Raw genomic sequence first — 26,704 nt, 5'->3', positions numbered from 1 at the left:
CAGATGTCCTGGTCATATTGGTTTGTTCGAATGGATAGTCATGACGTTTGGGTTAAAGAATGCTGGTGCAACTTATCAAAGAGCTATGAATTATATTTTTCACGAGTTGATCGGCAAGATTGTAGAAATCTACATTGATGATGTAGTAGTCAAGTCTAGAAATCATGAAAGACATTTAGCCGATTTAAGAAAGACTCTGGAGTGCACAAGAAAGCATGGCTTGAAGATGAATCCAAACAAATGTGCCTTTGGAGTTTCGGCTGGTGAGTTTTTGGGATTTTTAGTTCATAAAGGAGGAATTGAAGTTGGGAAAAAGAGCATGGAAGCAATAGACAAAGTTGTGCCGCCAACTAATCTCACAGAATTGCAATCATTGTTAGGCAAAATCAACTTTGTAAGAAGATTCATATCCAATTTATCAGAAAGAGTTTTACCCTTTTCCCCTTTATTGAAGCTCAAGAAAGATCAAAAATTTGTATGGGGTGACATACAACAAAAGGCTTTTGATGAGATCAAAAAATATATGAAAGCACCACCTGTGCTGGTACCTCCACAACTTGAAAAGCCTTTTAAGTTGTATGTGGCGGCCGATAGCCTAACGATAGGATCGGCCCTTATGCAAGAGTTTGAAGGAAAAGAAAGAGTCATAGCTTATTTTAGCCGAAAGCTGTTAGATCCAGAAACAAGGTATTCGGCTACAGAGAAACTTTGCTTGTGTGTATATTACTCCTGTACCAAATCACGACACTATTTGTTGAATTCCGAATGCGTGGTGGTTTCTAGTTTTGATGTAATCAAACATATGTTATCAATGCCGATTTTGAATGGAAGAATTGGCAAATGGATTTTAGCATTGTCAGAATTTAATTTAAGGTATGAATCGGCAAAGGCGGTAAAGGGTCAAATTATTGCTGATTTTATTACCCAGCATCGGGATCTTTCTGTTGAGGCGATAAACATTGTGCCTTGGGCCTTGTTCTTCGATGGATCATCTTGCAACAAAGGTGGTGGTGCTGGTATTCTTTTGATTTCCCCACAAGGAAAAGCTTTTGAGTATGTAGTCCCTATTGAATTTCATGTTACTAACAATCAAGCAGAGTATGAAGCATTGCTTAGAGGGCTTCAGCTTCTTATAGAAGTAAAGGCCGTTGCTGTTGAAATCTTTGGGGATTCTGAGTTGGTGATTAATCAACTGAATGGTCAGTATGGATGCAAGAATAATGTGTTAAGAGAATATTATGAGGAGTGTAGAGAACTTTTGAAGAATTTTCTGATAGTAACCTTGCATCATATCCCTAGAGAGTACAATGAAGAAGCAAATAAGTTAGCTCAAGCTGCTTCTGGATATCAAGAGAATCGGGAAGTTTTTGCTATAGAGGAAGATGTTTTAAATACTGATCCAGTAGATGGTGATTGGAGATACGAAGTTACCAATTATCTGAAAAGTCCATCTCAAAGGGTTTCCTGAAAACTCAGGTACAAAGCTCTCAAGTTTGTGTTTCTTGATGATCAGTTATATTACAAGTCCATCGATGGAGTATTGCTCAAATGCTTGAGTCAGGAAGAGGCCAAGAAAGTGATGTATGAGGTTCACGAAGGGTTGTGTGGTGCACATCAGTCAGCTTATCGGATGAAGTGGATAATTAGGAGAACTGGTTATTTTTGGCCAACTATTTTGGAAGATTGTTTTGAATATTAAAAAGGGTATCACACTTAAAGGTTATTACAAGCCTAATGTCTACTGGTTCAGAAGATGATTGATTGCTTCTATGGCCTCAGTCCTGATTCGGCTAACATTATCTAGCACTTTTTGATCTTCATCTTCAGAACTCTGGATGCTGGACAACTTATTTTTGATCTGCTGGTCTTCTTTGATGGTCGAAGCTATCTTTAGTGAAGTTGCTTCTATGTTCTTCGGCAGATTGACTATATGGGCCCTGTGAGACTGAATTTTGGCATTCAGTTCGGCTAGTTGAGCTTCTAGTCTGATTTTTTCATCCTCCATGGATCTCAGTTCAGGCTCCAAGGTTGCCAAAGAATTTCTCGTAGTCTGGATATGAGAGTGAAGATCTTTAATCTCCAGCTTTTTCAAAGATCTATCCTTCTGCAAAGCGGCCCTCGAAGATATGTTCTTGGTTGCCCTTCTCACCATAGCAAAGTGATCATCAAGATGGGCTGCAGATTCTAGGGGAGCCTTGAGAGCAGAAGGGATATCTTGATCAATGAGTTCAAGGAGGTCTTTTATCTGGTCTACATCCTGAACCAGACTAATGGTATCCTTATTCAGCAGAATAATCACTTCTTTTAGCCGGGCCTGATTCTCCAGTGACAAAGTTTGATGAGAAGTGATCTCTTCACCTTTCTCAATAATGTAGTCCTCAATAGAGAAGGAGTAACTGGTGGTCGGTTTAGTGATGTTCTTCTAGACAAAGAGGAAGAAAGAAGGTGTTAGCCGATTGGGTAATTTTGCTAAAATATAGTATGAGACAAGGCATTACCTGTTGGGCTGATTGGTCATCAGGATGGGTTATACCCTGGCTTGCTGGAGGACTTGATTGAAGATTCAGAGGAGACGGATCTGGAGATTGATCAGGAGAAGTTTCCCTTGCCAGTTCATCTAAGATCTCATCTATTCTCAGTAAAGTAAATGATAATGAGCATAAGAGATAGATGTTGTTAAAGAGAAAGGAGAAGAGAATTGGTTGAACAATGTTACCTATAGTCTCATCAGGTTTATGAGCCTTTGAACCTTCAGCTTCATGGGTCTCTGAAGTTTCGCTATCATGGATTTCTTCATCTTCAGTAGAAACTTTAGGGGTTGGTTCTACAGGCGCTGAGGTATTACCCAGTATGGGAATTTTGACTTGTGGCTGCAGTGGAAGAAATGAATGTAGAGATAGTAAGGCTTACTGCTAAATGAGGTCGTTAACCTGATAAGAAAATAAAAGATTCATGCCTTAGGAGATAATCTGGCTTTCTTGGTCCTTGGTTTCTTGGGTAAGAGAAAATTGTCAAATGTTTTCCTTTTGCTTTTTCCTCTTGAGGATGCAACAGCTGAAGTAGTAGGAGTTTTCATGAGTGCCTTTAACGGTGCTGAATCCAAAGTTACGGGAGCTTTCATGAATTCCTTTAAGTTTGGAGCATCAAACCCCAGAGCAGGCTTGGGACCAGCCGAATAGTACTGGATTGCTTTGGCTGGGGGGGTAAGCTCAAGATCCTGTACATAACTAGATTTTAAAATAAGAAGTGGATTCAGGATGCAAGAGATGATGAGCATAATGAAATTACCTCGCTATCAGAAGCAAAGTCAGGTTGCAAGTTTTTGCATAAAGAATGAACTGACATATTGAAGATATGAGCATGCCATTCTTGCCACCAAGAGACGAAGAAGGGATGAGCAACATCTATTAGCCCAAATGGAGATGGTTCATATGTTGGCAATTCCCATCCTAATTCAAAGATCTTCTTGGCTTCCATTCTTTCTGTTATTACTTCCCTTGACTTTATGATTGTTGAGAAGAGGAATCTTGGAGGCAGTTGGCCGCATCCTAATTGTCTGGCCACCATATTTGGATAGTAGAATTCATAGGTGGACTGCACTAACCTCCCATGATGAAATTCGGCTGGCAGAATGCAAGGTTTGATAAAGGAGTTGAAAATCTCTGTGGATTCTTGGCCTGAATAACCAGTTTCATAGCTAAACTTGCAGGGCAAAGTCAGATCTTCATTTTCTCTGTAAGGAAACCAGAGCACATTGCCGAATCCTTTGAAAAATAGCTTGAAGAAATGACCGATGGCTAAGTCAATGCTTATGGATGATGCTGCTTCCCCATAAGTCTGACAAGCCTTGACCTTTGCTGTGTTGCCTTCAGCATAGTTGACTGAAGGAAAACTTAGACTGGAGAGGCTCACAGAGGTTATCTGATGCATATATAGCTGAAGCCACATTTGAATTAGCCACCAGGGACCATTCACACAAGAGATTTCTCCACCTTGGCGCATCTGGAGAGTGATCTGATGCATCAGATGATAAGCAGACCCTAGGAGATATTTGCCTAGTGGAATCTGAGTGCCTACAGCTAAGTCTTCAGCCATTACCATATGATTCAGGGTCGGTTCATTGGATTTTCCACAGAAGATGAATCTGCATAGCCACATATTCATAAAAGCTTTCAACTCTTTGTCAGAGACGGCGCCAGATGCATTCATGTAGTTCTGAATATGTTTGACCCATCCACATCCAGAGCTGACGGCTCTTTGATTACTTTTGCTATTGTACTTGTAAGGATATGCTGGCAATGACACATTCAAGCCAGTCATCATGAATACATCGGCTAGAGTGATGGTCATAATACCATGACCAAAGATAAAGGCATTGATAGCGTCAGACCAAAAATGAGAAGCTGCTATCAGAAGGGGATCGTTCCTGGGTGTCTCTGCTAAAGATAACTCCAGACAATGACTGATGTCTTGACTTTCCCAGTGGCTGCTGCTTTTCTCCAGCATTCTCCTGTACCAGTTACGCCATCCGGTGATTGGGGGAAATGGCCAATTCTTGAACGTGTTTGGCCATCGGTTTGATGAGGTAATCCCAGACTTGAAAGGAATTCTTTGGGTTTCCTTCTCAATAATTTCAGAAGCGTCAAGATTTCCCATTGGGCCGAGGAAATAGGAGTCGGGATTGGCAGCATAGGGGATCAAAATCTGGCTCTTGTATTCCTTTAGAAGATGATTGAAATCAGAGGGGAATAAATCAAAAAGGGAGCGGGAGAATAAGATGAAAGTTGCCGAATATAAGTAAAGTTTACCTCTGGGATTTCATCCTGGGTCGCCATTGAAGATTTGAAGGAGGTCCGAGGTTGCGCTGAAAGCTTGAGTTTTTGGGCAGCGGCTGCGGTTTTGAACGGTGATGACCTAGGAGGAAGAAAGAGCTTATGGTCAATTTCAGAATAAAACAACTTTTATCCCGAAATTGAGGGGGCATGTGTTAACACTGGATTTTGGTCAATTCTAGAAGATGACAGGTAGACCCACATGCGGGAAGAAGAGTGTTCGGCAAACAACACAAGCGGTCGGCTAAATGCTTGTGCGGTCGGTTATTCTGGAAGGCGGTAACTCCATTCGGGAAAACAGAAGATGGCAGGCAAGACCGATCGGAAAGATGAGAGTTGTATTAATAAAGGAATCTATAAGTTTAGGGTAAGGAATCGTAAGTTTCCAAGTTTGTTTAGAAGTTCCTTTGTAAATCGTAGTCCTTTGGGACTCACATTTTGTCTAGGGTATAAATATTGACCCTCAACCATTGTAATAAGGGTTCACAACCAAATCAATACAACCGGCCCCGTGCCAACTTTCGAGTCCTTTTGTCGTGTCGTCGAGTTCTTCGAGAGGAGTCATCGATCCGTCGACCTCCATAAGTTCCGACAACCTTGTTATCATGTCTAGTATCATGCGGTGGATTTAGACGTGATGCAAGTAGTCTTGTTTGTTTTTCAATGATCGTGCGGCGGATCTTTGCTTGACAATCAAGAAGTCTTTGCTTATGCTTTGCTTATGAGTAAATACCGTGCGGCAGGCGTTTGTTCAATACGCTTAGTGAAAGCAAGATAGTTATCGGCTCTATTAGATATGGCAAATCTAAATAGATTCATTAAGTTATCCAGTGTTGCATGTTTTAAATATTTTATATATTTGTAACACACTTCTGCCCGATCTAGATCAATATTGTTCGGCCCTCCCTTATGGTTTTATTCGCGCTTCAATGATCATTGTTTTCGTATTACCTTCGCAAATAGATAATACGCTCGTAATGGCTGAGTTATTTTGATCTAGATTGTCACATGTCTTGGGTTCGTGTATTTTAATTACGTTTAAGCTTTTACGAAACTAGGTGTCGTGCGGCAGATGCAGGTTTTAGATTAGTTTGAATGTATTTATTTGCACGTTCCTGCTTCATGGACCCCAACTCGGCTAGATTGCCGAGCTTGGTTATGCATTAACTCATAATCAATTTCACTTGTTCAAACATGTCTTCCCATGCACGTATATTCGGCAATCAGATCTCCACGTGCATTTATCTTATCATTAGCTAAATGGTTTATGAACTCATTGGCAGACAGCTCTCTATAGCTGTATGTCGTTGTAAGTGGCTTCAGGGCCGTATATGTGGAACTGTCCGGTATTACCCGACATGTTCCGGTTTGACATTTAATTATTTTGTCCCTTGTTAGTTTTCAGGTTAAACTGACTGGCACGCTTCTGGATAACGAAGCACCCGGGAACCCGATTGAAGCTACGCTTTTCGGCTTGCTGTGTGTGAGGCACAGTGTCACATTTTGTGTCAACACAAGTATTACTCAATGATAAAATGAAAATCTATAACTCAAAAACCATACATGCAATGACTCTCAAATTTTTACCAGAGCTTCTACTCAGCAAAAATAGATTACCCACAAAATTTCATAATTTTTGGACCACAGCAACTTAAGATAAAATTCAAACAAGTTTGCATGCATCTATAAACACATTTCAAAGTCCTCTTTAATTCATCCAAATTTTCTAAAACATGTGCTCATATAATATTTTTATTAAATACTAGACATTACCAGGAACTCAACAAAATTAGAACCATAACATTTGGATCTACGAAACTGGAGTTACACATTTTTGAATCTATGCACAAATATGTGAAAAACAAATAAACAAAACAAAAAAGGAAAACCTAAATCTACGGCTGGGCCGGCCCGAAGGTCACGGCAGCCCACAACTCAGCGCAGCCTAGGTCTGGCTCCCACCTTTGGCTCGGCGACTGACATGCGGGACCCGCGTGTCAGTCGGGCCCGCCTGTCATCGACACAGAACAGGGGAGACGGCACGCGACGGTGCGGCGATGGTCGAGCTCGGCGACGGTGGCTCCCCCGACGAAACCAGCGGCACCGGCGTGCTCTACGTGATGAACTGCGTCGATCTATGCCCTTCCCACAATCGCTACCAAACCCTAGCTACGACGGCATCGGCAATAGCGGACGGCGGCGAGGTTGTTGCAGCACTCCGGCGACGGTGAAGCTCACATTGCCCCAACCCGGCTAGGACTTAGAAAATTTGCTAAGCATTGAATCAGCTTTCACTTCTGACTTGTGGGTCCCTTTTGAACATGTTGTGCACATTTTCATGACTTGACTTCTAAACAAAGTTTGTTCCTTTTTAAATTTGCTAAAACTTTTCTTTAGATTGTTCAAGCATGCATAGACTCTAAGTTGCACTTTTTAAACAGTCAAACCAAAAAGTTTAGGAGTCAAAACAAGTCAACCACTATTTGAAAACTTAATTAGGCAAAGTGGTTAACATGAACATTGGTCCTAATGATTTTCTAAGCATAGCTAAGGTGTTTAAAATTATATTTAGTCATACCACACATTGGTCACACAAGAATCAAGCACTGAATGTACTGAAACGATGAAAACAATTGAAATGTTACTTATGTTTCATAGTCCTGTTTCTCATGTTTCATGATCTTGTTGTATCGTACTAACTAGCTAGGTTCCACTAAAGTAAGTTGCACATGTTGCACTTGAGTGTTGCACACTAATCATTTCCTAAACAAAAACAACACTCATGAAATATACAATATGTTGCAATGTTTCGATAACATGTTTCATGTAAAATAAGCTCATGAATGGATGAATGATGCTCATGTTCATGAAATGCAAGTGCAATCATGCAAGCCTAACACCAGGGGTGTTACAGCCTGCACCGGCTCCGCCTAGCTTGAGTGATCCATCAAAGTACATCTTCCAATGATCAAGGATGGTGCTTGACACGGGTTGTTGAATTTCTGTCCATTCGGCAACAAAATCAGCAAGGGCTTGAGATTTAATTGCTTTCCGTGGGGTGAAATTGATGTTGAGAGCACCGAGTTCAACCGCCCACTTGGATATGCGTCGTGTTGCGTCTTTGTTGTGTAAGATGTCTCCTAGTGGGAAATCTGTCACCACGGTAATCTTGTGGCTTTCAAAAGAGTGGCGAAGCTTGCGTGAAGTGATCAGTAGGGCGTAAATTAGTTTTTGCACGTGCGGGTACCAGATTTTTGATTCTGATAGTACTTCGCTGATGTAGTATACCGGGCGCTGTACTTTATACATGCGCCCTTCTTCTTCTCTTTCTACTACTATTGCCGTGCTGACTACAGTAGAAGTTGCCGCAATGTATAGCATCATGTCTTCGTCTTTCTTTGGAGGTGTGAGAACTGGTGAGGAGGTGAGGTACGCCTTAAGTTTCTTAAAAGCTTTATTGGCTTCTTCTGTCCACTCAAACTTGTCTATTTTCTTTAGTAGTTTAAAGAAAGATAGCCCTTTTTTGCCAAGTCTTGAAATGAAACGGTTGAGTGCCGCCATGCAGCATGTTAGTTTTTGTACATCTTTGACGCTTCAAGGAGGGCCCATCTCTATTATGGCTCGAATTTGCTTGCCGCTTGCTTCGATTCCGCGATGACTAACCAAGAATCCGAGTAGTTGTCCTAAAGGAACTCCGAATACACACTTGTTTGGGTTCAATTTCCACCTCCACCTTTTCAGGTTCTCGAAGGTTTGTTTTAAGTCTTCAATCAGTGTATCTGGGTTCTTTGTTTTTACAACCACATCATCCACGTATGCTTCTACATTTTCGCCGATCTGATCTCCAAGGCATGTTTAGATAGCTCTTTGGTAAGTGGCTCCAGCATTCTTGAGTCCAAAAGACATTGTCTTGTAGCAGTAGGCACCGAACGGGGTGATGAAAGATGTCTTGCTCTGGTCCTGTTCTTTTAATGCGATCTGGTGATATCCAGAATAGCAATCAAGAAAGGATAATAGGGCAGATTCAGCTGTTGAATCAACTATCTAATCAATGCGTGGTAGACCGAACAGATCTTTTGGGCAGTGTTTGTTGAGATCTGTGTAGTCGACACAAATGCGCCACTCGTCCGTATTCTTTTTCTGTACTAGAACTAGGTTTGCTAGCCAATTTGGATGAAGGATCTCTTTGATGAATCTGATTGCCATTAGCTTTGTGATTTCTTTTTTAATTGCTGCCTTCTTGTCGGGAGAGAATCATCGTAGTCGTTGCTTCACAGGCTTGTAGCCTTCATTGACAACAATTTTGTGCTTAGTCAACTCTCTTGGGACCCCTGGCATGTCGGCCGACTTCCAAGCAAAGATATCCTTGTTGTCCCAAAGAAAGTTGGTGAGCGCGAGTTCCTATTTTGCTGATAGGTGGGCACTGATGGTTGCCGTTTTTGAGGGATCACCGGTGCCTAGGTCGATTTGCTTGATGTCGGCTTCTTTTGGTGGTGCTAGGGTGCTTGGTCTTTTAGCCGGTATCTCTAGTTCTTCTTGGTTTATTTCTGCGGCAATAGTGGCTATTTCTTTTCTTCCATTGTTTGCATGTGCTTTTGCTACAATTTGGATTGCCTGAACATCACAGTCAAATGCACGCTTTAAATCACTTTGAAGAGAAAGGACACCGTTAGGCCCTGGCATCTTAAGCAGTAGGTATGGATAATGCGGTATTGCCATAAATTTTGCTAGTGCTGGGCGCCCGAGGATTGCGTGATATGATGAATCGAAGTCCGCGACTTCAAACTTGATGAATTCTGTGCGGTAGTTCGAGGGAGTCCCAAAAGTAACCGGTAGAGTGATTTGTCCAAGTGGCATTGCTGCCTTGCCGGGTACTATGCCATAAAAAGGTGTGCTTGTTGGTGTGATCATCCCGACGAGTTGTAGTCCCATCTTCCTTAGGGTTTTTGAAAAAAATAATGTTGAGTCCGGCTCCTCCGTCGATTAGTACTTTCGTAACAGTCATACCGGCAATGGTTGGATCTAGAACCAGTGGATACTGGCCTGCATTTCCTACGCTGGTCCATTGGTCTTCTCTTGAAAATTGAATTGGATACTCTGACCAATTGAGATATCTTGGTGTAGCAGGTTCTGCTGCCATGATGGTTCGTAACGCTAGTTTTTCTTGATGTTTGCTTCTAGAATCTGGAACCCCAGCAAAGATTACTACCACTATCCCTCTGGATTTTTGGAATCCCTTGTCTTCATGGTTGTCTCCTTTTTTCTGATTGTCTTCTTTATCGTTTCCCTTGCTATCTTTTCTAGTGTATCTTTCGTTGAAGGTGTAGCAATTTCTGATGGTGTGTTTTCCATTGGGGTGCAAGGGGCAACATATGTTCTCAATGTCATCATATCTTCTAGGCTTAGTAAATTTCTTTGATTTGTCAGCCATTGCTACTGTGTTGTCTGGACCTCGCTTTCTCTCCTGATATCTGTTGTTTTAAGGATTTTGCCAATCCGGGTTGTCTCTGTTGTTTCTATCCGGTAATCTTTCTCTTGTTTTTTTTCTTTAGAGTAATCATCTTTTCTACTGTTCTTCTGAATTCTTCATTGTTTCTTGGGTTTTCTTTGCAGAAGTCTTGAAATTGCCACCTAGCCATGATTCCGTGAGAGAAAGCTTCGATTACTTCTCATTGTGTGATGTCATGTACTTGAGCTCGTAGTTCGCCAAATCGTCGATAGTAATTTCTGAGACTTTCACCTCCTTTCTGCTTGAGTCCTTTTAATTCTACGTGGGTGATTGGATGTATAATAATTCCCGTGAAATTTTCACAGAAAGCTCTTTGCAAGTCTTCCCAATTTCTGATTGATCCTGGATTCAATTTGTCAAACCATTGAAGTGGCATGGTTTCTAGCGCCATGGGAAAGAACAAGGTTTTGATGTCATCGTCTCCTCCGGCCAATTCAATCGATTATGAGTAAATCCTGAGCCATTGCTTTGGTTCAGTCTTGCCATCATATTTGGAGTGGTTGGACGGTTTAAACTTGTGAGGTAGTCGTATTGAAGCAAGTCTGTTTGCATAACAGGGGAATCTATCATGCGTTCTGGCTTCTGTATATTCCGATTCTGCGCCCCCTTCTTACCAACTGTTGTCTTGGTGAGAGTAGTTCTGTGTGGCTGTCTGAGTAGGTGCTTTGCTTCTGGCCTTTCTCGGTTGTTCGATTCGGTTGTTTTGACTATGATTTCTTTGGCTCTCTCCGTTGTGACTCCCACTTGGTCCGAGCCTTTCGAAAGCGGACTTCCTTTGATTTTGATCTTCCTGTTCATGAGATGTTGCTCTTCCATCGTGTGTCCTAAAGGCTGTTGATCGGAGAAAGTCTCGGAGCTGTTCTTGGTTTTCATTAGGATATGAGGTCGCCCTGAGTTCTTCTAGTGCTTCTCGGATCTTATCATAGGGTGTATTCGCTGCTCATTCTTCTTCGACCTCTCGTTCTAATTTTCTTCTATTGTACTCGGCTAGGTCTGATTCATATTTGATCTAAGTGTCTTTTTGCTGTTTAGCACGGCGTTGACATCCTTGTTTCAATTTGTTCTTTCTTTCTCTTGCTTGCCTCTAACTCTCAGTCTCACCATCGTGCCCCTGGATAAATGGTGATATGTTGGACTCGGATTCATCTGAAGACCTTACATTGAGTTCTTCTAGGGGGATCAATGGTGATTGAGGACGGCGAATCATGAATACTTCTCTAGCATGAGTTGTTCTATCATCGTCGTTGATTTCTGTACTGCCAGAGCTATTGATAACTCCTGTAGAGGTTTCAAAGTCATAGATGGAATCTCCTTCTTGGTAGGGTAGAGTTGCTGTTGTCGTATCATCGACTAGTTGGGTGCCATCATCCTCAGGAATGGTACCTGGCCAGTGAATGATGCAGTCTTGAGATGTTATGGTTAAAACAAGACCTTCCTGGGCTCCCTTCAGTGGCATTCTAAGTATGGGATAAGTGGATCCTTCGTGCCATGTCTAATAAGATGTTGCCACGTTGTGGAGTCTGAACGGAAGAGGACCCGACTTCTTTGAAGTACTTTCAGTGAACTCCGAGTAGTATTCTTGATAGGTTGATGTCATGTTCCGGACCTTTGTCAAAAAAGAACTCGGTTTTCCGAAAGAACTCGGTTTTCCGAAAGAACTCGAATAAGACTTTGTTTCGGAAGCAGAACTTGAGTTTGAATCGGATGTGTGAAGTCGTGGAATCTGAGTTGGGTTGGACATTACGAGCTGTGCAAATCTTCCGGTCAGTTGATCTGTCGTTGTCGCCGAAATGGAAAAGTCCTGATGATGATCTGAATCTTTGAGGAGACGGCCTTGGAGCTTGCCATCGTCGCCTGCCTCGTAGATCCATGAACCAAAGATGAAGGTCAATCCCTCTGAGAAGATCATGTTGTCGAGTTCCATCAAGCTCTTGGATGCAAAGTCGTCGAAAGCCCCTACCTGGTGCGCCAGCTGTCAATGTTTGACCACTGATAGCCTACCATGGGGTACCCAGGGCAGTATGTTCGGGCTTTAGCGTATGCAGAACTCGACGGTTAACGCAAGAGACAGTCGATTTATCCTAGTTCGGGCCCTCGATCGTAGATCGAGTAATAGCCCTACGTCCAGTCAGCGTTTTTAGCCTTTGCGTTGGATTGATTGTAAAGTGTTGTGTTGTACAATTGTTGTCTAAACTCCCAATCCAAGGAGCCCTGCCCTCCTTTATATAGTCAGGAGGCCAAAGTCCTAGTAGGTTTACGATGAGAGTTCCTAGTAGGATTATAGAGTAATACTGCTACTAAGATTACAGGAGAAGAATCCTAATTATACTAGGTCTTCTCCCTTCCTTGCGGGGTATCCTGTGGGTCCCACACCGACACCCTCTCAATTGATTAGCGTGTGTGGCTACATAGTCACATGATACCAAAGTTACCTGGCCATCTTGGTCATTTTGACCCAGATCGAGCAGGCTGGACGGGGTTCATGGCTGCTCGTTCTCACCAACCTGATTGACACCGTCACCGTTTGTCGGATCATGCGGCTCTCCTGTCTCAGCGATATTAGCCGCTTCTTGTTGCCTATCTGTTCTTCGGCGACGGGGTAACAAGCGACGATGAGTCATGGCTATGACACGATCGTGGTTAGTTTTGGCTACGGACAACTACTAATAGTATATGTTCATATATATATAATATGTTTAATGCAAAGTCTAATAATAAGTCCACATACACCAAAGTCAAATAATAGCATATGTTCACCTAGAACAAATTCATTGTTTGATTGACCATATACAACAAAGTCCACCTACTGTTCTACGAAACTAAGCCTACATCAACTTCCAAATAAGAAAAGCGATGACCATAGCCATAAATAAAAGCATGACATCTTTCCAAGACCAAGGAGCATTTCTCCTAATCTTCACATCTCCGACGGGTGGCTTCTCTTCGATCTCTAGTACCAGTGGATGGCCATGGTTTGCATTCATTGGACCATAGTAGGCCGGTTGCCCATGGTTTGCAAGGTAGGCCAGATGACTATAGTAGGCCCTCAAAGCTTCAGCTTCTGTGTTGTATTTTTTATGCAAATTACCAGGGTAGCGATTGACTTGAGCATAGCAATCTTTCCAGGTTCGATAAATCCCAGGCATGTGACCAACATGCACAGCATACCATGCCATGGTTGCCTATACATTTAAGTAAATTAAGTTGTCATTCAAACATGATGTATTCTTATACAATTTAATATATTTACGAATAATACACAACCATTGCATAGATAGGAATGTTTGGAAAACAGCTATTCACGTGCCTTAGTAATAGTTGTTAGATGAAGGAAAGATATAAAGAATATTTTTTATTTGTTAAAAACCAAATGATGATTTAGAGAGCCAGTTTAAAACTTTTGGATATACTCCTAGAGATGTCTCAGAGTCTTCAGTCTCACTATAAATCCCCCAACCATCGGCGCGAGGTTCTTTCACAAGTATCAGTGCAGGTAAGCATCTTTCCAAATTAGTGATACTTTGATCAAAAACTTACATGGTTGGTAGGGGCAAATATGCATCTCATACTATCCCAGGAAAGTGACATGCAAAAACTCATAATAAGATAGGATTGTTGTAAAATATTCCTAGTTTAATGCACAATGCTACATAACTATGCATTACTTGTAATCTTGCATAAGTTAATAATTATGCATCTTTATGCTGATAGCATGGAGAATTCCATGACAAGTTTGGACATATATTAGTTCTATAGGTCTAAAGTATATATACTCCATCCTCACATCCAAAAACATTGAGCATCGGTGGCATAGTTCCAAAAACATTGAGTATCCACCTAATGGGAGCGCAGTTGCAATTGCAAGCTATGAGGTGAGGCCAGCCATTGGTTTCACATATGTATCCGGCCAAGCTCCAATGATGCACAAGATGGTTTCACAGAGAAAATGTAAGTTTGTTTCACAGAGAAAATGCAAGTACTCCAAAAACAAACTACAACACACACTGCATGATCAAACTAATTCAAGTAAGCAGCTGTGGGACATTTCATCAGACACGTAGCGGGCAATGAGCCACGCACTCACCGTGGGGATGGGAAAGCAGCTGTCCGCGTGCTCCTGAAGGCCTCGGCGATGGGATGGACAGCGCGGTGCTCCAGCTTGGCATGGACGGCGTGGTGCTTCGGCTTGGGGAGGTGGACGGCGTGGGGCGGTGCTCTAGCATGGGGTGGTGCTCCAGCGTGGGCCTGTGGATGACGTGTGGCGGTGCTCCGGCGGTGCGGGGGGAGGGGTTGGCGTGGGGTTGAAATGAATTAGGATAATTTCAACCCGCGCCACTTTTATAGCAGTAGTTCATCACTGCTGGTTTTGCTTGCAAACCGATAGTGATGGGGTGCATCACTGCCGGATCACTCCCCAAACTGGTAGTGATGTGTTGTAGCAGTTAGGTGTTAAGTAGAATAAGTTTCCATTTTATTTCGAACTCCTCCTACTGGCGCAACGGTTAAGACCCCTCAACTTAGCCCCCGAGACCAGTGTTCGAGTCCTAGGCAACCCAATTTTTTTTGTTCTATTTTATAAATTATTAATTTATTTCGGGAAATAGCTCATCACTGCTGATTTTGCTTGCAAACCAACAATGATGGTTACATCACTGCCGGGTCATTCCCCTAACCGGCAGTGATGTTGTGTAGCAGTTAGGTGTTAACTTAGATGTTAAGTAGGATAAGTTTTTGTTTTCTTTCGAACTCCTCCTACTAGCGCAACGGTTAAGACCCCTCAACTTAGCCCCCGAGACCCGTGTACGAGTCCTAGGTGGCCAAATTTTTTTTTGTTCTATTTTATAATTTTTTAAGCGGCATAAAGGTCAAAAGAAAAAAAGTAAATAACCCTTTGCACACATCCTATACTAGCGCAGCGGTTAAGTCTCTGAACTCTGCAGCCCGAGACCCACGCTCGAACCCGAGGGCTAGCATATTTTTTTTAATTTTTTATATATCACTACTGGTTTTCAAAAATAAACCAACAGTGATAACCAGTATCACTGTTGGTTTATTCTCATCAATGTCGGTTTTTTGAAACCGACAGTGATGTTTATATATATTAAAAAATATCTTTTATATACTGAATAAATAGAAGCATATGTATTCTTATGTCAAAATGGCTTGAATTTTTTTTGGCAAGTTTGTACACCCAAATTAAGACTCCACACAGGATCTTAGGTTTTTCTGATAAGTTTTTTTATTTATTATATTTTTCTATGTGCTGAATGAGACAAAAGGGGGTGAATTTCATCTTGGACCCAATAGATTTTTTCATCCACCTCTACAAAATTCTTATCCCTAGGGTACATTAGAGCCTGTGTAAAAGTTTGGCACCATTCCGGTTCTTTTCGTAGGTAGACTCAGTTCAACCTATAATTAATCGGTGCCGTCGCACGGAAATTCAATTAAACCTTAGAAAGTAGCAAATCATCTTCGAAAAATCCCAAACTAGGTGTTTCCTTCACACGTGGCACATGCAAGCCTAAGAAAAAGTTTGAGACCAATACGACACCGGAATGCGTATGAACCATAGAAACCTTGATAACCTATGTGTATAGTCATGGTTCGATAAAAGGACGCATGTACCTCTATGAAGCATGTATACTTCGCCTATGTCGAAATGGCTTGAAATTTTTTTGGCAAACATGTACACCCAAATTAAGACCCTACACAGGATCTTAGGTTTTTCTGATTAGTTTTTTTATTTATTATATTTTTTAGTGTGCTGAATGAGACAAAAGAGGGTGAATTTTATCTTGGACCCAATAGATTTTTTCATCCACCTCCACAAAATTCTTATCCCTAGGGCACATTAGAGACTGTGTAAAAGTTTGGCACCATTCCGGATCTTTTTGTGGGTAGACTCAGTTCAACCTATAATTAATTAGTGTCGTCGCGTGGAAATTCAATTAAACCTCAGAAAGTAGCAAACCATCTCTGGAAAATCCCAAACTTGATGTTTCCTTCACAGGTGACATGTGCAAGCCAAAGAAAAAGTTTGGGACCAATATGACACCAGAATACCTATGAACCACAGAAACCTTGATAACCTATGTGTATAGTCATGGTTCGATAAAAGGGCACGTGTACCTCTATGAAGCATGTATACTCCGCCTATGTCGAAATGGCTTGAATTTTTTTGACAAGCATGTACAACCAAATTAAGACCCCACACAGGATCTGAGGTTTTTCTGATCTTTTTTTATTTATTATATTTTTCTCTATGCCGAATGAGACAAACTAGGGTGAATTTCATCTTGGACCCAATAGATTTTTTCATCCACCTCCACAAAATTCTTATCCCTAGGGAACATTAGAGCCTGTGTAAAAGTTTGGCACCATTCCGGATTTTTTCGTGGGTAGACTTAGTTCAACCTATAATTAAATGGTGTCATCGCGCGAAAATTCAATTAAACCTCAGAAAGTAGCAAACCATCTCCGGAAAATCCCAAACTTGGTGTTTCCTTCACACGTGGCATGTGCAAGCTTGAGAATAATTTTGAGACCAATACGACACCAGAATGTATATTTTTAGTTGCCCAACAAATGTTACACGAATTACATGCATGACAATAATTAAACACACAAAGCCGTACATATTAAAATTAGAAACCAATTAAACTACGACCTTAAAAACATAGCTAAATAAACATTAATTACTATCGAAATCACTGCCGGGATCGATCGGGCCACGCACACTAACATGCCTCTGTAGCCATATATGGTAATTGATGTCATGGATTATGTATCCGCTTGTATCGATGAAGTCCAATGCCCGTATGAGTGCACTCTCTCGTGCCTCAATACCGAAAGAATGGTCTACCATAGATGTAACCTACTAAACGACCACTGCCCCTGTTAGTAATCCTTATGCAGTACTGGCATCCTTCTATAGTGAGCTGGCCGAGGTTTCCATTGCAGAAGTCCCAATCATACCCGAGTTGCTCCGTAGCTTGGTCTAGAACAACCCACAAGCCACATGCAGCATAGGTAATGTCCTGGAGCGCAATCTACATGCAGAGAAAAAGAAAAAAAAATTAGAGAATGTTATTACAATAATAAACAACAAATAACCACGACTCAGGTATAAGTGATCATTTTACCACATCCGCATGGTTGTAGCTCGCAAACCATCTGCTTGCTTGCGGGATGGAGATATCACCAGCATTCAAAGCAAGTGCCTTGAAGTGCGAGAAATCAGGCACATTATAGCAAATATGTCGAAGTGCCTCTAAACAGATGCACACGGTACTTAATTGGGCGCTTATCACGTCCGGGCTCTGTATTCCCATCCCGTGAATATGGTTTCGATGATTTGAACCCCTCACAGGGATGGAAAAACTGAGTTCACATGTCCATAGCCGACCACTTGCATTAGATGCCATGTTCTCGATGATGTCCGAGATAAAGAACCAGCTAAGTGCTGTTCGCAGCCAATCTATTGGAATTTAGTCTGTGACATATATGCATGCAACAATGATATTAAACTAATTACACTTATTTGTTAGCATAAAAAACAAAAGATGTTGGAAAATATTTCATACAATAGCTGGAACAAGGAACCATGGAATGGCCACATTAGGAGCGAATGGCTCATCGCTAGGGTGGAAACCTGGTTCTTATGGTGGGGGAGGTCCGTTGTTCATACCACCTGATCGATAAAATGCAAAAAAATATGAACATAAAATACATGCACAAAAAATTCTTCCAAGTAAAATGTGGCTACATAATTAAATATAGATCGAATGCAAGGAATAAGAATATATATAAATGTAGAATGCAAAGAAACTTGAATATAAATATAGATCAAATGAATATAGATAGAATATTGGAGAAGACAACATATCAATACCATTGAAAAATGTAGGAGCCATGACCAAATCACATAGAGAGAGAGGGTGGATGTCTTGAGAAGTGAGAGTGAAACATGAGAAATGAGACTGAGAGAGTTCGTGGGTGGGTGGGATAGATGTATATGGCCGGTAGTTTGTTTTTTATAGGGGGCATGGACATCACTTCCAGTTTGTTGTAAGAGAAAAACATTATATCATGGCTGATAAGCCCTGGCTGAAACCAACATGTATGGAGAGGCTAGCTCTTGGCCGAGGGCCATTTTATAGGGGCTAGCAGTCGTGGTATATTTTTATTTCTGAACTAAAGTTGTCAGGGTAGGTGGGAGCAGTGTTCCAACTATTGTGGTCATGGGAGCACTGTTGGCATGTGAGGAGCATCTACACATCATTGTCGGTTTTAGTTTAAAAACCGATAGTGAATCGGTTTGAGCAACCGACTGTGATAGAAGCTATCACTGCTGGTTTTAAAACCAAAACTAGCAGTGAAGGGCCCTGCTGCCATCTTTTAGTAAAAAAATATAAAAAAGTTTGGCCCGCCTGACATTCGAGCGCGGGTCGCGGGGTCGAGAGTGCGCGGCCTTGACCGCTGAGTTAGGATAGGGAGTTCGGTTAGAATGGTTTTATTTATTTTTCTTTTATCCCATTGTAATGAACTACTAAATAATAAATGCAAAATCAAAAAGTTTGGCCCGCCTGGGATTCGAGCGCAAGTCTCAGAGGACAGAGTGCGCGACCTTAACCGTTGAGCTAGGATAGGGAATTTGGTTAGTTTGCTTTTATTTATTTATTTATTTATTTATTAATAGAAATAATGTAGTTAGTTTATATTCTAAAATAACAGAAAAATTTGTGTCTTGATTATTTAATTCTGTGATAATTAATTAATGGTCTATAATTATCAAATAATAGTGTTTGTGAACATCATCTTAATATTTAATTACATAGTTAATAATTAAATTATAGAGATGCGCACATAATATAAATTAAATATTCAGTGCGAATTACTGATACAACGTCTGCATAATGATTACATAGTTAACAATAATCTAACTATCTTTAGGTGCATCAACAATGAGGGCCTCATTGTGATCAATTCGTACGTAAGCAGGTTCATCGCCCTCTTGAAGGATAGGTAGGGGTACGTTCATCCCAAATGGATGCATTTCCTGATAGCCCCTATAGTCTTCTTCGTCCGTCACTCCATCGACACCGACAATCTTCCTTTTTCCTTCTAGGACTACTTTTAGCTTTCATTTTGTCTTATTGTCCCTTGCATAGAAGACTTGCATAACATCTCTTGCAAGGACGAATGGGTCGTCTCTGTATGCGGTCTTAGTGATATCAACGGTAGTGAACCCTTCGCTGTCAGTGTTGATTTCCTCGAGCCGGACCCACTAGTAGTGAAAAAGAGCCGCCTTCAATGGACCATAGGCTAGCTCTCATATCTCCTCTATGAAACCATAGTATGTCGCGTACACGTTCGTGAGCATTAAAACGAACACCACAATTTTGGTATGTGCTCTTTCCATCTTGCTTTTTTGTATAAAATGTGAATCCATTGATCTCATACCCTTAGTACTTAAGATATGTACTCGAAGGCCCCTTGGCTAAGGCATCCATTTGATTACCCAACTTTATTCCAAGCGCAAGCGACGTCGCAACCAGCTGACAAATTCCTCCTTTTTTTTATCTAGCCAAGCCTATGACCTGCTCGGATACATAGTTTGTAGCGATTGTCTGTGCTCATCAATGTATGGCATCACACCCTCGGCTTGCTGGAGAACAGCGAACTATGCCTGTCTAAAATAAACAGGGTCATCTACTGTAACAGATTTCTCCCCGATCGTTCCTTTACCACGTAGTCTTCCCTCGTGATGTGATTCTAGAACTCCGACCCTTTTGATGTCTAGATAATATGTGCAGAACTCAATGGCCTCCTCCGTTGACCATTCTTCAACCATGCCCCCTTCTGGCCTGAATCTGTTCCTAACATACCTCCTGAAAACTTTTATCAATCTTTCAAAAGGGAACATCTGATGTAGGTACATTGGGCCAAGGGCTCTAATTTGGTCAATAAGATGAATGAGCAGATGCAATGAGATATCAAAGTAAGTTGGCGGGAAATGCAACTCAAGCCTAACGAGAGTTTGAACTATGTCCCACTGCAGCTGCTCTAGCATGGACATATCAATGACCTTTTTTGAGATCACGTTGAAGAACGAGCAAAGCTTTATGATTGGGGCGCGGACCTTTGGGGGAGGATACCACGCAAGGCAACAGGGAGCAGCTAAGTCATAATGACATAACAGTCATGGGCCTTCATAGGGTCATAGTTGAACTTGAGTTCTCTCATGTTCACTAGCCTCTTCGGGTTCGCACAGTAGCCTGTCAGGACTTTGAGTTTATTGAAGAAAGAAATAAGGGCACGCTTTTCTTCCTTCTTCAATGTCCATGACGCAACCAGAAGGTCAAACTGGCCATTCTCTAGCTCCACGGGATGCAGCTCCTTCCTGATTCCCAAGTGTTGCATGTCCAGGCGTGTGGCTAGTAAATCCTTCGATGTCCCCCCGGTGTCCATCAAGGTGTTAAGAGTGTTAGCGCACACATTTTTAGTGATGTGCATGGGATCAAGACAGTGGCGTACACTCAGAAATGGCCAGTAAGGTAGTTTCTAGAAAACCAATTTTTTCTTCCAAACGCTCCCATCAGGCGCTACTACTGCATTGTGCCCCTTCCCAAGGACAACCTCTAGTTTGTTAGTTATCGAAGTATCTCAGGCCCGTCTCGATATTTTGGAGCTAAGCGTTTCTCAATAGTACTATTGAAATCTTTTCTGTTCCTACGGTAAGGGTGATCCTTAGGTAGGAACCTACGGTATCCCATATAAACTATCTTTGAGTTATTTGGCAGATTTACCACATCGATGTCGTCCAAGCACTTGACACATCCAGTATAGCCTTTTGTCTTCTCTCCGGACAATGAACCTCGACCTGGCAGGTTGGTGATTTTAGCGATAAGTACTCTCTTGATCGTGACATGTTCCTTTTTGTACTCGTCCCAAACATCCGGCACACCCTTTTCAAACATCTCCACTAGTTCATCGATCACTGGTTCTAGAAACACATCGATGTCATTCCCAGGATGTCTTGGCCCTTGGATCAGTAGTGGCATCTGGATGTACGACCGCTTCATACAGACCCAAGGTGGAAGGTTGTATATATAGAGCGTCACTGGCTAGGTGCTATGATTGCTTCTAACCTGGTCGAAAGGATTCATCCCATCTATGCTCAAAGCAAACCAAAGATGCCTTACCTCTCCACCGATGTCCTTATAGAACATAGTATTGACAGTCCTCCAGTTATGCTCATCGGCGGGGTGCCTCATCATTGTATCTTTCTTACGCTCTTCGCCATGCTAGCGCAACAGCTTGGCTGATTTTGCACATGTAAACAACCTATGCACCAAGGGAGCTATAGGGAAATACCAAACGACCTTTACGGGACCTCCTTTGGTCTTGGTACCTTTATCTGATAGCCCTTCCTTGTACCGTGGAGCTTCACACTTGGGGTACTTATCCAAGTCTTTGTATTTTTCTTCACGGTACAATATACAATTATTGAAACACGCATGGATTTTTTCAACCTCGAGGCCGATGGGGCAGATCATTTGCTTGGCCAAGTATGTCTTTTCTGGCAACTTGTTTTTTTTTCTGGGAGCATTTTCCTTATTATACCTAACAACTGATCGAAGCCTTTATCGCTCAATCCGTTTGTCGATTTGAATTCTAACAGCATGATGTCGGCTTCCAGATTGCTCATTGAACAATTCCTATACAATGGTGTTTTGTCATCTTGTCTCATTTTCTCTAGCTTTCTCAGCTGTCTTTCACTAAAACATCCGGTCTCAACATTACGTAGCAGCTGAGAAATGTCATCGTTATCCTCGGTGTCGTCAGCTAGCGTGTTCCTAAACACATTATTAACTGTGGCCATAGGTTCCGTGTTGACACCGGGTTCCTCGTCAGCATCGTGGATGACTACGTCAGGCATGTCGGCTTCATCATCGTTTTCCTGCAGAACATTCACACCAACCTCGCCATGCATAGTCCATATCGTATAGTATGGCATGAACCCCCTGGTAATCAAGTGCGATCGTATAGACTCAATTTGACGAAAGTTCCTTTGATTCTTGCAATCTTTGCATGAACAGAACACAGGGTTCCTATTTTCAGCATGGGCTTTGGCATCGGTGATAAACTGGCTGACGCCATGCATGTATCGCTTGTCCGTTCGGGACAGATGCATCCACTCTCAATCCATCTCTGCACAAAAAATACTGAGACAGTAATTACAAAGAATTAATAAGAAATCGAGCTTCATGAACAACAATTGTAGCTCGAAAGTACCATTTTTGAAAAACATTATTGTACACTAATTATTAGAAAATTGAAATTGCTAGCCCTGGCCCTGTAAATTAAAAATCGTAGTAAAAAACAATTATTGCACAATATTGAAGAATAACTATTCTACTATACTTCTAAGAACTAATTATAGCATCACATACTAACAATGATGATCTTAACCACCATGGAATAATTAGCTAGGAATTTAAATATGTTCATAGACACCAACCTTTTGAATGATGGATTCACCATAATTTGAGCCTTGCACAAATGTCCAATTGAAAAAGTGCTCCCTAGAATGGAGAAAGAACTAGAATGAGAATCAAGCAATGTAGCCATCAAAACGAAGCTAATTAAGCAACAAAATCAAATGAGTGAATGTTTGTTACTAACCTTAAAGAAAAAGATCAAGCCATTCTTCAAAATCCAAGCACTAGCTTCATGGTGAAGAGCAGCCGCAACAATAGAGGGAAGGGTCCAAACGCGCGCCTCTGTTCTCGGGATGGAAGAGATGAGGAAGGAGAGGATGGCTGCAGCCTTTTTGTGTTGTAGGCTTATCACCGTCGGTTCTTGGCTAGAACCAACAGTGATAGAGCTCAATCACTGTCGGCTCTTAGCTTAAACCGGCAGTGATGAGTGCCCGCCAAAACACTATCGGTTCAAGCCACAAACCGGCAGTGATGTGGTCCTTCACTGTCGGTTTTAGCCTAGCCCCAATCATTTTTTTATTTTCAAGCTCATAACCGACAGTGAAGGTACATCACCGTCGATTCTCACAAATCCGACAGTGATGATGTCGGTAGTGATGTACAAATCTGATGTAGTGCTCCTCCGGTATGCTCGGCGGGACCAGTGGCAGACCCAGCGGTTGCGCTGAGACGACGACACATGCATGCACATTTGTGTACACAATGAACACAACGATTGAGATCAACAATGCACATGCAGCTAGCCAATGCAACAGTGTAGGTTCATGCGTAATGGACGTACGGATATGATGCATTACACTCACCGTAGAAGTCGATTATGACACGGCCGGTGGGGCGGTTGAAGTAGGTCATGCCATATGGGGAGCTCCTTTATCGGGGTCGAAGCGACTGTGCTGATGAAGTTGCCCGTGTCAATGATGGAGTCGCCAAAGCTGAAGATGCGCTTGAAACAGCCGCACAAACCCACCGGGGAGTTGAGCAGGAGGACAACGGAAACGAGGAGGATGGCACCCCGCATCTCGTCTTCTTGATGAACACATTAACACTAACAAGTACGGACAATCGTGGAGTCTAGGCAGGAGGGGACGGCGAAAGAAGATGAGTTTAGGTTCTTGTGCTGCGTTCCAGATGTGAGCTCCTACTAGCAATTTATACTAGAAGATGTACGTGATCGAGGATCGCCAATGGTATAATTAAGGGATGCAATAAATCACCCGGCAGCAAAAAATTGTAAATGGTCTGGAGAGATATATGCTCAAGATATTGGCTTCCCATTTCGAGGGTTATTGTTTGAACTGTTGCCTTACGTACTTCTAGACATGCCTAATACTCCATCTCTTTCAAAATCATAGCGTATTATGATTTGGAAAGGTCAAACTCCGTAAATTTTAAACGATAATTACTAGAATTATACATATGTATAGTTATTAGTACATCATTGTAATATCAATAGATTACACATTCCACGTAGGAGTATATCTTAGTACAGACTGATTTCAAAGTAACAATTTGATGCGTGTGAACTGGTGGGTAGAAGTGTGCTTGTAAAGATACCCCGGAATCCTAATACGTCTTATAAAAGGAAACTGACTATATCATGGTATTTCGGGTATATCTTTAGTAATAGTTAATACTAACATTTCTTGTGAATTATGGTCTTACCAAAAATGAATGTGCCTGCATATATAGTAAATATATACCTGAAAGCACATGGATACTAACCGTCGCCCGTATATGGGGATTGTTTGATATGTTGCCTTAGAGCATCTCCAAGAGTACCTGATAATCCTTTCAAATCTTTGTTTTTTAGGAAGAATGAAAAAAAACACATCTCCTCTCCAACAACTCCTAAAATGACCTCCTAATCTTTTAACACTTGGAAAAAAAGGCCTGATGCGCATAAAGATATGCGGACGGCCCATCGCGCGTATCCGCCCTCCCCGTCGTGCGCTCCTTTTGCGCCGTCATTTTCTCCCGTGGTCTCCACGTGGGGACAGGAAAAGGAGGAAATACAGGGTTCCAGGTGAGCAAATCGCAAGAGAGAAAGATCTGGTGAGAGAGCTTAAATAGATATAGGCCCCGTTTGGCTTACCCCATATTCGGCTTGTTCGGTTTCTTTTTTCAGCCGGAACATTATTTTTTCTCTCACAACATTTCAGCCAGAACAGTGTTTTTCAGCCAATTTCAGCCAAGATTCAACAAGCCGAACAGGGCCATAGAAACAAATTTAGGATTCCTAATGCAAAACATCACAACTCCTAGGACCGACCTTTTGATGTTTTGGAAGTGGAATATTAGAAACTCTTGAAGATGACCGTCTTTATTCCTCCCAATACTTTTTTAGGAGTTAGAAAATATCATGGTTTTAGGAAGAAAAAATATGTTACTCTTGGAGATGCTCTTACGTAGTCAACCCAAATACACTTTTGAATACCACCCAAAGTAACTATTGCTTATTAACAAAAGGGATTTGCCTGCCCAATAAATGCATACTCACGATTTATGAGTGTTCGCATTTCATTTCCTATTAAGAAGATATTCTATGAATTATATGGATCACCAGTAAAAAAAAGGTTTCTAGTGCGGTATTTTTCGGTTTGTACCAGTGTTTTTCGAACCGCTAGTGTGAAAGGCAACTAAAAATCAGCGCATTCCACTGGTATCACTTAAGAACTGCTCGTGTAACTAGTGGTTTCCTTAAAGACACTGCCAGTGTAAATCGATCTAAACTGACACCATGCTTATACAAATCGTCATTGTAACACATTTTCCAAAATTTGTAAATCGGCTCTGAAAATAGCAAAAGGAAAATCCAGAAGAGACCCGCTAGCCAACCTATGATCGCAAACCATAAGTTTGCCATTTTTCACAGGAATGTGGTTGCCGGGATCGAACTCATAACCTCAGGCACCATGATTTTTCGCGCACGTGCGGTTGCCAGAATCGAACTCACAATCTTGGGCCTCGCACGTTTCTTCCTTAACCACTACACCTCAAAGTCAGTTGTGATTAACTAGCACATACATTCCTTTTATATTCACTAGTAAATATTGTAATACAAATTTAAGACCCTAAATGAATTGAAATGAAAAAGTTTGTGTTGACGGTCATTAACATCAATTATAAACTATCAATATAACCTGTATATATATTTAATTTCATCATCAAATATAGGTCTAGGGATTTAAACTAATAAATTCCACAAGTTTTGGTGAATCTTAGAACGCAGAAGGATTTATGCAGAAAACGAGCAAGGTGGACCCAATCGTCAAATCAAATCACGTTTATCTACGACAAAACCGACTTAGGAAGACTCTAGAAGCATCCAAAAGACAACTCACCGAAGATTGGGACAAATGGTGTAGGTAGTGGGCCGGCCGGCCCAAGCCCTAGGTCGGCCGGCCTGTAGATCCCGCCTGTCAGCCTCTCCTTCATACGTCGGTTCTCCACCGCCTTAAAGATTAAATCTACGCCGTTGTTTTAAGTCGATTTGATCCGAGGGCTCAGAATTAATGGTTGCCCCTATATATAGCAGCCCCTACCCCCTCCCTGAGGCCATCTTGAAAACCCTAATTCATATCTCTCATTCAAATCAACACACACCAGGAGGAATAGGTCTAAAACTCTCCAATGCAGTAGATTAGTAGCTCGGGAGTAAGGGTCGATTTGGGCTCATACTCAAATTCCGGATCTAGTCTTGGAGGCTCGGCAAAGCCTTGTATCTTCACTTTTACATCTTGTAAGACTTATTATCAATTTATCATATTCTTATCTACATGGCTATGCTTACTTTGAATATATATCTCACTTAGTTAAGATTACCATTACTTTTGTGTATGGGTTCGTAGAGCGCTTAG

The 26,704-nt window shown here is 41.7% G+C and overlaps 1 pseudogene; it reads right to left on the bottom strand.

The window, feature by feature from the left end:
• LOC136454932 (GDSL esterase/lipase At1g28600-like) overlaps positions 1 to 23,865 on the bottom strand; it is a 58,031-nt pseudogene extending 34,166 nt beyond the window's left edge.
• Positions 23,866 to 26,704: the final 2,839 nt, after the last annotated feature.

The sequence above is a fragment of the Miscanthus floridulus genome, chromosome 5 (assembly GCF_019320115.1).
Source record: "Miscanthus floridulus cultivar M001 chromosome 5, ASM1932011v1, whole genome shotgun sequence".
NCBI classification, from domain to species: Eukaryota; Viridiplantae; Streptophyta; class Magnoliopsida; order Poales; family Poaceae; genus Miscanthus; species Miscanthus floridulus.
The sequence above is the reverse complement of the archived record's forward strand: the minus strand, read 5'-3'. Positions and strand labels throughout refer to the sequence as shown.